Below are 13450 nucleotides of genomic sequence, written 5' to 3'. Positions count from 1 at the left end.
GTAGTCACTGTGCCGTCCACATTGGTAGCATATCTTTAGAACTTGAAAACAATGGTAGTTTATGAAACAAAATCAAAAAAGTAAATCGAAGATAAGCTTGTTGTGCGACCAAATTTCATGGATTATTCATGAGTTTCACGTCCGTAGTATTAATAGTGTACTGATGGGTGAAGAGAGGGAAGACAGGGGCATGCACACAATGCCTCTGGAACTCGTATTGTACTTGTTGTATTTTTGGCCATGTTAAAGAGCCATGAAAATGCAAATAGTAACAGTAAACAAACACGTAAACCTGGATATATATATAATGTATTCTTACTAACAAGAGAAATGATTAGGCAACAGAATACGTAATACGGGAGGGAGGAGTAATACAGCGATGAAGGGATTGTTACAAGAAAATGGTTACTTGGGCATTGGGTAGTAGCTTATCTGTTGTGAATAACCAGTATCTAATTTTGAAGTGGAGCTTGATTAGAAAATGTATAATGACGTTTCCCTTCCTGTCCTCTGTTGAAGACAAGTAACTAGCAACTGTTACATCTCTTGCTAGTGATGTGATCAGGATGATTGCTGATAAGACTCTCTTGACACTTTTAAACAAAACCATACTTTCAATACCAGAAAAGAACTTTCAAATACAACTGTACATGATAACTAGCATTACTGTACTAGGATGTACATCTGTAACGAATTGTTTTCAAATAAGGTAATGTTGCTTAGAAAATAAATTTCGTTTGATCTAAGTTAATACCAAAGCTGAAAATAATTGCTCACCATATTAGCACCATTGTTTTTCAGTAAGCATCTAGAAATTGCTAGATTGACGTTAACTCAAGAACTAAAATCACATTGTTGAATGGTGAACTATATCCTTATTTAGTTGTGTACTCGTTGTCCATGGAAACCAAGAGTTTTTACTCAAAGGTACTCTGCTGGCGGTAATTATTAATTTACATTAGAGGTGACCGTTTGCTACTAAAGTTCAAGAAGTGAATTAAGGTTGAAATCAATTGTCGACGTGTGTGTTAGACGAAATAATAATAATAATAATAATAATAATAATAATAATAATTTTCTATACGTATATTCTGTCTACTCACTCTGTGATACTCGACATATATCGGATGTAAATAATTACAAGGTTCATCATTAAGATATACGAGGTATTCTTCCCTTCAAGCTTCATCGAAACACTTCTGCAATTCAAACAACTATTTCTGTGTAATCCGTAAAATTTATATTCACTGGCAAAAGTTACACATTAAAAATATTAATATCTTTCAAAAATAAATTTTATTTTAAAGCTTAAATCTTGTCATCTATAAACCTCTGATTATACCTCCTATCTGTTACACAATTTAACATCAAGGGAGTACTGACTTAGTACGTATAGGATGAATATCACCGAGCGGGTGTACATAAACAGTGAAGTTCTTGGGAGCATCCTGGTTCGAATTCTATCCCAGCCGGTCATATTATCAGCTTCTTTAATCCAAAATAATAATAATAATAAAAAATTCAGCTTTGTGTGTTGCCCAACATCAAACATTTTTCAAATATATTTTGTTTATCCCGAATCATACTTCAGTCATAGTGAATTGTGAATCATAACCAATAGTGTTTCGGTTTGTCTCGAGGTACTGCTTCTGAGAACCTTGACCTAACCTAAGTGTAAATTTCACTGTCGAAAACAAAAAAGAACGTCCAACAACACTGCACCAATTTTTCTTTTGTTAGTTGTGTGTTTTGTTCGGAGAGAATGATTGGCAGCGAACAATTGAAGAAAAGATCTAGTACTGATGTTAACCCTGTTCATTATTTTGAAAAGAGAAAATTGGTTCGTATCTACAGTTCCTTTGCATCTGGACTGTGTTGTATGGGTCCAATCTTGCGTTTCTTATGTCAGTGATAACTTATACAATAAATCAAAGAACGAAAGACGAAGACAAAAAATAAATAAATGGCCATAACTAAAGGTTGTAGTTGTGTGTAGAAATCAAATTAAGTGTTGTCCTTGGATATTGATACTTTAACATATAAAAGCTGTAGATTTTTTTCTTTTAATGAATAGTATTGTAAAAGAATAGTCTGATAAGGTAGTTTTGTTTTTAGGGACGGTTTGAGAGGGTAATGATTGGGTTCTAAATGCCAGGAGGGTTGGAAACGAAAGGAAAATGCAGTTGAAAGGGAAGGAAAATCTTTTTGTCAAGGGATGGGTGTTTCCAGGTGGCATTCCCGACACTTCGGCGCCAGACGAGTTTGTGGTTTGCTATGAAGGGAGATGCGCGCTTACAGACACATTGCGTCCACTTTAGAGAATCCTCGGGAAAACTTTGATATTTATAGTGTCAGAGGAATGTTATGTTAGTCCTTCTCATTAATGTTCTTCATTTGTGGGTTTCTTTATGCTGTTCCTTCTATTTGTATTTTCAACTTCCCACGAGCTAAAAGTAAAGTTAAAGAAAGGAAAGAAAGAGAGAGGGAGAGGGAGAGACAGAGAGGAAGAGAGAGAGAGAAAGAAAGATTTTTAGCTTTTATATCCAGTAACTAGAAATAAACAGTTTTTTCTAACTCTAGCTGATCTATGTTCCTCATGTTAAGTAAACTAGATACGTGTTGTTTGATGTGTAATTACAGCAGTTAAATTTTCCTTTGAAGATGTGTTCACTTCTTCATAACAAAACGAGTAACATATCAACGCATAAACTCCTGAGAGCGTATGCGAACTGTGTTCAATTCTTAGAAGAGACTCTTTTGATTGAAATTTTGTGTACTACTTACGTGAATGTCGCGATGGTATCTCAAATCGATCCCTAGATCATTGCCCTCACAACATTCTTTTCTTGAAATACACTACTTAACATACATCTTTCTTCAGGTCTTATGTACAGAGCTAAAGTCAAAAGAAGCATATACGAGTACAAACGTGACTTCTATAATTTTTGAGGACTGGACTTAGTTTAATATATGTTAGGTGTGCTCATTGTTTTTGTTCTATTTCTCTCTTATAAAATGTCCAACTGCTTTTTAGTGACTAGTGTGTTTGTATTAGAATAATGATTTCTCGAGATATGCCTCATTATTGGAAAGTTTGTATAAATCTTCGTAAATGCAACATTATTCGGAATTTGAATGCGTCTTAATCAATAATGAAGAATGTCTTGGATGCAGGCCCGCAACTAGAGGGGGCTAGGAGGCGTGGCCCCTAAACTTTTTGTGTCCCCTCCAAACCTCAATACAAAATGCTATTATTAATACAAAAATTATAATTTAGATATTTGTAAGAGAATTTTTAATGACTTGGCCTCCTAACATATTCATGTCCCCCCCCCCCAAACCTCTGTGGCTGCTTTCGGGCCTGCTGTGTTACAGATACTAATAACCGCTATATTTTCGAACTACTAGTAAATTATATATAAAAATGCAACTTCTCTTGGAGTATATTAAGAGAATAATGAGCATTAATATTATTGTTATACGAGCACTTTTCAATTGACATAACTTAATTAAAATACTTTTTTTTTAAAATCAAATTATGAGATTAAATAACGACAACATGCTTAGCTCGTAGGTAATTTCTGCACTCGAACATTGTGATACGAACACTTTCTTTCCTTCGTTACTGGAGGATGAAAACAACTTATCCTAAACCTGAAAGACGAGACATAGAACTAAGTTTTGTCTAAATCTAGAAATGAGTATACATACGATTAGCAAACTTACGCGCTGCAACACTGATGCACTAACCCTTACACTCAACTTAATGGTAGATACACCGGTTCTTTCTGAAAAAAAAAAAAAAAAAAAAAAAAAACTTTTGGGCACGTTAATTTAATTTAGAATCTCTAGGTGAATTCTCCATTTGCTCTAAACCAGAGAAGAAATTTCTTTTGTCGGTCAATTGTTGATAAATTGTTTATTTTTACAGTAGCATTTACAGTTAAGAATACTTAAATGCCAGTAGCGAGATACTCTCTTGAATTTACGTAGCCCATGCAAGAAATGCGTTTTCCTTTCAATAACTGAACCTGGAACACCGACGAAATTCCCAAAATTGTCATATTGTGTGGAGGTATCGCAATTTTCCCAACCGATGAACACACACAGTTTAATTATTAATTTTACTTATTATTTTACAGCAGAGAGAACATGCTTTGTAGTGCTGTGAAGCTTTTTTTTTTTTTTTTTTTTTTAAATAATGGATACCACATTAACAAATGTAATTAGGTTTACTGGCAACACCGCTTTCTTGCCGCAAGCCATTATGACTCATCTCACCGCCAGCACCAGGGTGATTCCGACAGAAACCTATTCTTTTCTTCCACCTAAGTTTCCATACTACGTCTTCAGAAGAAATACGCTCACGCTCCACGATTTTCCTTGGTTGAAGCCGTGTGAAGGAAATGACATCCTTGAAAGGAATGTGGTGTCAAAAAGTGTCAATGAAACGTTTTGTTTTCATTATATGAGGACAATGAATATTGATTAGCAAAATTGGAAAAAAAATCTAAAATTCATTGGTAAGAAGGGACCTTTATTTTCAAAAAGTTTATTGTTGTCACGTGACCTTCGCAGCCGAACTCAGTCGAAGCAACCAATCGTCTTGAACAGAAAGTAAGGCAAAGAAAGGTGAGAGAGGCATCTCTCACCTGGCGTTCCGAATGGTTGGTAGGTTTTGCCGCTGTACGAATTCCGAGGTGTTCTTTGAACCAATCGACTGACTGAGGCCAGCGGCAGAGCAGGCTGTGGTGTTTGTGAGAATCTGTAGTGGTTACCGGTGGATAGAAACACGGAACAGAACTTCGTGGAGATAAGACAAGAGCGAAAGAACCGAGTGGGTTGAAAACATTAGCTAAATATAAAGTCAGAATATCTCCTGTCGTGGTTATCAGTGAACAAACCTTCTGGTGTGGCTGATCCTCAATTTTTTAATTTCTGGTGCTTTTGGTGTTGCTTCTGTGCATCTGGTATTTTTGCAGCATCGTCGTCATTTATGAAGTTTTCTTTGTTTAGTGTGGTGCATTCATTCGTGTTGATGCTTTTCGAATTTCATGGAATGGACTATTATATTTTTGAACAAAAATAGCAGTAAACTGTATGACGAGGTGAGTAAATATATTTGTAATTATCTGCCAAACTAATCTACCACATGGCACTCCTACACACTATGATGCAAACTAATGCTATTTGTAGCTATAAAAAATTGCCTTCACATGTCTTGCATTGTTGATTGTGTCCCAACAACTCGCTTAAATGCCTATTTGTGTGGGCGAACCTGTCTTGTCCTGAGCGAAGTGCTTCATAGAGGAACAATGTATTAGAAAAGTTTTTATGTTATTTTTATGTAGTTACTTGTTATGTTGAAAGTGTTATGCTACACTATACATGTACATATGTGGAACATATACGATAATACTATAATAACTCTTACATACACCTAGAACAGTAGATCCCACTTCAAGATCCCGGCTCATATAGCCTTGGTGTAGAAAAGGAATGGAGATTCTTGTGAAGAACCAATCAGTCAGTACATGACTTAATTTGCTTTGTGGGTATTCCACACATGGGGTAAATTATTATTATTATTATTATTATTATTATAAAATCAAGTTGGTTGGATTCTAGTTAAGCGTCCCTTTTAGCGCTGAGGATATATTAGACGTGAACCTACAGTCCAAGGTGAAATGCGAACCATTGTCATGCGTTCAAATTTCTAGTTTCTCATACTGGAAATCGAACATAGGACCCCGTCCACCAAAAATGCGAACGCTAGCCACTAGATCAGTGAGGAAGGTTATAGATATTACAACACCAAGTTATAAAACCTTTTAACTGCCTTCGTTGAAGATGGAGAAAATATTTTCTTAAACATCTGTCCAGTTTCCTAAAGTGCGACTGAGAAGGAATAGTGTTAGACTGCTTTGAAAATTGAACCGATAAACAAGTAACAATATTTTAGAATATTGGCTAACAAGACAAAATTTTGAATATTAGCTCTGAGTTTATCGAATGGAATTTGAATGAATTTGATGTATTTTAAATACTAGTAGTATTGAATAATGAAATGGTAATGCTTTTGGTATTACTTTTCACTTTCAATATAATATATCGTGCTATAGTATTGTGTTTGTGATTGTGTACTCAGCGGAGCAAGGAGGCAGGGCTAAGGGGATGAAGCTTCAGAAGAGGAATGCATTTTCCGAAATCTGCAAGTATTATTTAAAATACGGAGCCGACGATATAGCGACTCAGTAAAACTCCGAGACTCCTTTGCAGTTTATAATAATAATAATAATAATAATAATAATAATAATAATAATAATAATAATAATAATAATTTCCTATTATTATTATTATTATTATTATTATTATTATTATTATTATTATTATTATTATTATTATTATTATTATTATTATTATACCAACATTGATATAAATTGATTATACATCTAACATTAAATTTCTGTAGCTAGTAATTAGACTATATACGAATTCGCTTAGGGCTGTGGGCTTCCTCAGGATCTTGGAAAATGCACCCTTTCGTTCCTTTTCAATACAGTTGTGTGGTCCACCATGTTTAGTAGATATAAGAGTACTAGATTCTTCCCTAAACAAGACCCAACATCTTGCTGCTTTGTGACTATATGTACATATATAACCTGAAGTGCTTGTATACATTTATCATGGAATACTATGTGCATGTCATTAAATGAGGCATACGTAAAGTTGACATCTATTGCACTTTTATTCCTGGAAGTTCGGGGAAACTGTCAAGGATTAAGAGTAACCTTGTCTTAGATATAGAAGTTTTAGAAATATTTTTTCCTTTGATACAACTAATCGCCATTCTTATTTTCTTATTATTGTTACTTTTGATACTCTGCAGAGATAGAAGAATTGCGTTGACACATACAGGGTTATAGAAAGCCCTCATTATCCGTGGGGGAGCTTCGTGCCTGCCACTTAGCCTGAGTGGAACGTTTTTAATGCCTCACAGATAGTTGGACATTGTCAATACAGCCTGTAGAGAATCAAATCCAAATATACGAAATTTCAGTCCTAAAACTGGAACGAATCAATGTACTTATTTTCCAAGATACAAATTGAAGAATGTGTTCGTGTAGTGAAATTATTTGAAAAGAAGAAAGAAGGAAAAAGAAGATAGAGATACAGGCAGCATCATTGACGGGTAGACGCGTTCCCTTCGGTTATAATTCACCGATCGATCCCTCATCGATTGTTCAAATGGAGATCGTGTTTCTGTCTACGTTTACAAAATCGTAATCAACAAGGAATAAGTTGTTCTTTATTAGATAATGAGTTGTCTGAGTGTGTGCTCTCGAAGTTGATCACCAGTAGAAGCATGTTTTTGATGCTGACTCAGCGTAGTGAGGAAACTGAAGATGAATCTGAAAGATGATGATTTTACATAGTGAAGTCGAAAAGAAAATGAAATGAAATTTATTACGTTTTACGATTATGTCCTGTAAGCTAAGGGAGACTGGCGTTTAATGAAAGTGAATGATTATGAAATACTTGGTGGGTGAAATACCGGGGGTGGGGAACACGATGGCTCAGTGGTATAGTGCTCATCTCTTGATGCGAGCGGTTCCTGGTTCGATCCCAGGCCAACTAAGTTTATGGTAGACAACATTATATCCAACGTGTTAATGGGTGAACAACATAGTTCCATTTCCTTCCACATCATCACCCTGGAAGGAAATGGAACTATGTTGTTCACCCATTAACACGTTGGACATAATGTTGTCTACATAAACTTAGTTGGCCTGGGATCGAACCAGGAACCGCTCGCATCAAGAGATGAGCACTATACCACTGAGCCATCGTGTTCCCCACCCCCGGTATTTAAAAAAAATGGTAACAAAGTTAAGTGTATTTGCAGTTCAGATGTGTCAATCATATCGGACCTCAGTAACGAAAACTTCAACGTTATATTAGAGAGATTAATAAATACTTTGAAGGATATAAATACTAAAAATCAAGTAAAAATAAGTATGATTGAAACAAAGGGAACTGTTTGTGGGACAGATAGAGAAGCTGGAATAAGAAATAGAAAAGGTGACTAGTTTTAGGTACGTAGATAGCATTATTACTGAAGGTCTGAAATGTAGGATATATAAATTAGGATGAGAATGGCGATATAACTCACGAACATGCTATTGCTTACCACGAAGTCAAATAACCTGAGATTGAACCAACGACCTCTTGTTTAAGGAATTTAGCATCCTTTCCCTGATTCCTTTCCCTCTGAAATCTTTGTGGAATATTGTATTTTACGGTGCAGAAACATGAACTTCCTGAAAGGACAATTAAGAACAACTGGAAGCATTCGAGATGAGATGTCTGGGTGAGACGAAAAACCAACGAGAAAGTGTTAGCGAAAGTCAGACAGAAATGAACAATATTGAAAATAGGATAATGAAGTTTTAGAACATTGTTGGAGACGATTTTTTTTTATTAGGGATGTGATAAAAGGTATGGTAGAATATAAAAGAGGAATGATATAACTCCAACTAATGGACAGTAGTGGAGAGGGCAATTATTACATGAAGAATAAGATAAAGCAGAGGACTAGAATAGACACAAATGTCTAGATTTGGGACATTTGACCTGCCGATAGTGATAGAATAATTATGATGATGACACGTACTGCGTTCCCCAACAAACTCTTTATCGTGTAGGAACTGATTTTTTTCTAACATCATTTCGGATCTATCCTGCGAGGCCAATTTACACTAGAACATTAATCAAGATCAGTAATAACAAGAAAGGAAATAGAAAGATATCGACAAAATCATAAATTTTATCACTACAAACTAAGGGAAGAAAGGATACCTAAGTACTAATTCTAACACAGCATTCTGAAGCTGTTTGAATCTTTCTTTCCTTAGCTTATGGCGATAAAATTTGAATTCTTACCTATGTGACTTCCGCCAAGAACCGCTACGGGCGCTGCAAATCCAAATTACATTGGAAACAAGATTTACCCCCCCCCCCAAAAAAAAAATCTTGGATAAAAAAAATCCTGGTTTACAATAGCTGGAAAGGAAGTCGATCAAAACCTATATTGGGCGCTTACTGCACAAGAGATTCAAGTTCACTTTTGGTTATTTTGGACATATTTGATATTTAACATCTCTACCTGATACTCTTTTCAGTACTTGTGTGCGTGGCCCCGGGTTCGATTGCCGGTGGGGGTACTGTTGAACGAAAAAATGGTTCGGATTCCACTATAATCAGTAAGTCCATGTCTCCGTTAGCCGCTTAAACATAATCGTGGGACATTAAACTCAAAGAAACTAAAACTCTTTTCATTTAAACGGACAGTGCCAACTTTGTCTCGTTTTCGCACAACTTCGGTAATTGGACTTTAATCCGATGTACTCTGAACGACCCATATTTAAAGATATCATCCAGGCACTCGCCAAGGAAAAGTTAGGAAAAACTAGGAAGAAAACGTTAGTCAGGATGGCCTGCTAGGGGTTTCGAACCAGGTATCTCGTAATTGCGAAGCAAGAATGGTATTTATTATTAGGCGTAGGTTCTCAGTCTTTCCTCAAAGGAAAAAATAAAATAAAATCATTACCGTTAGTTCATACTTTCGAAATACAGAATATTGCAATAAAAGTAGAATTAGTGTGAACACGATATTCGAATTTTAACGTCCACTGTAAGATCGAACAATTTGTGATGGAAAATCCTTGCTGGAGTTAATTCTTGAAGTCGTTTGGTTTTAAATGCTTTACGTTTTAGTTCTTGTCTCCTGCAATCTATATAAGTTTCGTTTGGCATACTTGACCTCTTTATGCAAAAAACCTATGCATTTTGTAATGCTCGGTAATTTAATCAAAGAAAGTTAATACACGTCTGTGAATATTTTTCAGCGCCTAAACATATAGTGTCAAGTGGTTCGACCTTGCACTGAGAAAGAGCGTGAAAAAAAATTGTATAAATTCTTGGTGAAACTTTTAACTGAAAAAGAAAGAAGGAAAAAAAGGAAAATAAAATATAAGAACATAGAGAGATGATTTGTGGGAAACTTGTTCGTCCTCAATTTATTAGATTGGTTTAGGAAATGCGTTTCCTCAGTTTACTGATCTTCAGACATTAGTGACAATATTAATAAAGGTTAAATCGCTTCAGTTCTACTTGTTATATATATATATATATATATATATATATATATATATATATATATATATATATATATATATATATAATATGTAGGAGTAAATTTGTACATTAAAGAAGGTGAATTAGAAAATCTGTATGAGACTGATCTTTCATTCATAGCCGACATTAAAAGCTTGTTAGTCCAGATTTTTAAACACATTACGAATACACACAAGTCGTAAAATTTCTTCTTTTTTAAAAATCCTTTTAACTATTCGACAGTCGAGTATTACTCTTAAAGGGACAAAGAGAAAATGTAGCAATTACAGAATAATGTCATTGACAAAACGTGTAAGCACGTTCGACATTCTTGAAGTTCCTGTTGTTCTTTATGCTATGTATCTTGCGCATACACATTTACATTGGAGATAAAGAAAACAAAGCAGTCGTGAAACGGTCGTCGCAGCAGAAAGCCTTCAAAAGCAAAACAGGAAAAGTCAGACACATTTTTCTTGTTTTATGCGGAGGCCTCAATTTGAGATTCGCCAATTTAGTAGTAAGAAAGCATGGAACAAGTTTAGGAAATTTTACCGAGCTGTTTGTCCGAAGCACAAAATGATGTAAATATATGTTGCTAAGTAAAGACAAAGTAATAGATATTATCATGAGGTTAACCAAATTATGTTATATATTATGCAAGTTATTTTAATGTCATTAAAGAATGTCAAAGAAATACTTTTCACTTCTTTTCAGATCCTAATACTACTTATATCAATAACTGGTCAACTACTCAGAAAAGGACCATTTCTGGTCTAAGATGCATAAAAAAGATCGTACGCTCACACAACACTTGTAAATTATGGTTCTCTGGTTTGAGTCTCATATGGACCAATATGCAGAAGATTAAGATAAAGAGAAGGAAAAATGTTCCTAACTTGTAGTGAAGTGTTTAAAACCGAATTATGATCAAAACATTGCTTGGAGATTATAATATGAGAGATTTGTAAGCTTCAAACCTGACTCACTTATACCTTAACATTTGAAACTAATTCTCCTGTCATTATGTTTGTTCGTTTCAATGCTGAATTAAAGTAAAACAGCACTTAATTTTGGTACAGACCTCGTATATCCATCCATATTTGCTGGTGACAGTATCTTCTTCAAGCCAGGAAGTTTACTGTAGACGTAATTGTAAAGACAGAGAAATAAAACAAAATAGAGAAATTCGTACAAATATATAGGGAGGTAAGAATAATTGGAAATATGACTTTAGAAGTAAGAATGGGAAGATTGTAGGCTGACTCCTAGTTCCTAAGATTGTAACTGGTTCGATACAGTTATTTTGTATACCTCAATAATTGTATTCCAGAAGGAACACAGCTAAATGGAAAAGATTCAGCCTTTCTTGGCATCGAAATTAAATTATTTGAATAAAAACCTCGATTCTGAATGCTCGTAAACGGAAATCCGTGAAAGGAAAAATGTAAATAGAACTCAATAAAAACCGTGTACAGAAGTTTAAAATAATGGTATATTTTGTAAGGTCGGTTATCTGAGTTTGTATAGTTCTTCAATATAAACATTAGTAGCAACAGCTGTTCAAACATTCACAGAACTGTTATTGAGGGAGAAAAAATGAAGTTGTTTGTTTTCATGCATGTGTCCATGTACGCTGTAAGTGACAGTGAATGATGAAATAATTAGTGGAATGATTCTAATTGGAATATAATCAGAATACTCCGAGCAAACGTCTGATATAGCGTTTTATTTGGTGAAGTACAAAGTTCACATGGCCTACTATCGAGTCATGCATGGCCATTGAATGCACCTTAGGTAAGCGTGGTGTACTATAAGCGACCATGACCTCTCATGTAGGCGTTGCTTCTCAGCTTGATAGTGTGTACCCGATGCGACTGATAAGGATGCATATGAGCTAGCGTCAATGAAAACTAAAGAACAGGTTGTATAAAAACTTCCGTGTGTGGAGTAAATTTCCCTCCTTGATATCCATACAAATTTATTCTCCAGTCTTAAGGAAGTATAACAAGTCTGTGTGAAATCGCCTGTTTAAAAGTTTACAAATAACGAAAACATAAAAGTATCAAAATAGGGGATTCATAGCGGACTAACTAATGCTTAAAAAAACGCTATGACGTAAAATGATTGGAATACTTGAAACAGTTATACCGGCTTAAATTTGACCGCTACTCATTTTTGTCTTAACAGTTGACAGTCTATGAACTTCGTGAAGTTTTAGCAATTTTGGCTGTTTTTTAAATAGCGTACCTACGGAAATTTCTTGACTTCCCTAATAATTTGGCAACATGTGTTTCAATCTTCTTTTATAAACTATAAATTATAAGAACAGAGCATCTTATATCGAAGGGCTGTTAGATGATGTGAAGAAATAAATATCTAGTCAGTCATAATTTCTTAGCTCTTTAATTTGCAAATTGCTGTATATAAGTTTGTAAATCACAGGGGAAAAGGATTGCCCACTCCATTCTGAGGTACTTAGTGGCCTCACTGTCTATATTAGGAATGTAGGCTAGAATTTTCTCCAGACGAAACACTTAGACTGACTGTAAGACTAAAAGCTGCTGCCTGTTCTAGAAAATAAAGCAAATTTCAGTAGTTTGAGATAAATTTGGCCATGATAAACAAAGACTAGAAATTTATAAGAGTATTAGATCAATATTTAAAATTGCCATATAATATTAATTTCAGTGACTGTGTCCCCCACTTTAATGACTGTTTTGTTTGAAGAATGTTCTAAAGTAACCCTATAATAATAAAATTGTGCACAGAATACTTGTCTAAATTAATTTTCAGTATGATAAAAACTTTATATATAAAACTTGAACTAACTTTTAAGGTAATTATAATAAATCTCTTAAAAGTCGTAAATAATTTGTATGTATCTCTGTTATCTATAAAAAATTAAGTCGTGCCAAGCCGAACAAATTAATGCCTAATATAAAATTATTTCGATGGTAGTTTTAAGAGGTCTTAATATTTTGCTTGGCACGACTTCAAAAATGTTTTATAGATAATAAATTAATTTCTGTTTTTAAGCGCTTCATTATTATTACTTTATGTTTTTAGTGCTTTCTTGAAACTTCTTCATATTTTCTTTTTTTAAAACAAGTTCTTATTTTCTGGTTTTTAGTGCGTTTTTGAAATCTGTTATCTTTCTTTTAAGTTTGTTTAATTATTCCACTTCCGATACTTCCAAAATGATTCTTGCAGTGGGCGGCCAATCAATGAAGAAGTGGATGATATTCTGCAAAAATCGAGGAAAATCGTCATATAA

At 34.5% G+C, this 13450-nt stretch overlaps 1 protein-coding gene across 3 annotated transcripts in view; it reads left to right on the top strand.

Annotated features, from left to right (window-relative positions):
• Positions 1–13450, top strand: part of GEFmeso (Guanine nucleotide exchange factor in mesoderm) — a 784292-nt gene that overhangs the window by 589208 nt on the left and 181634 nt on the right. The window contains exon 1 of one of the 3 annotated variants that reach the window (XM_081725858.1): positions 4528–5108. The exons of the other annotated variants lie outside the window; for them this stretch is intronic. The gene's annotated coding sequence lies outside the window, so the exon portion shown is untranslated. Of the gene's footprint in view, positions 1–4527; positions 5109–13450 lie in introns of those variants that run through there. 3 annotated transcript variants of the gene reach the window in all.

The sequence above is a fragment of the Thermobia domestica genome, chromosome 9 (assembly GCF_964235325.1).
Source record: "Thermobia domestica chromosome 9, izTheDome1.hap1.1, whole genome shotgun sequence".
NCBI lineage: Eukaryota > Metazoa > Arthropoda > Insecta > Zygentoma > Lepismatidae > Thermobia > Thermobia domestica.
The sequence above is the reverse complement of the archived record's forward strand: the minus strand, read 5'-3'. Positions and strand labels throughout refer to the sequence as shown.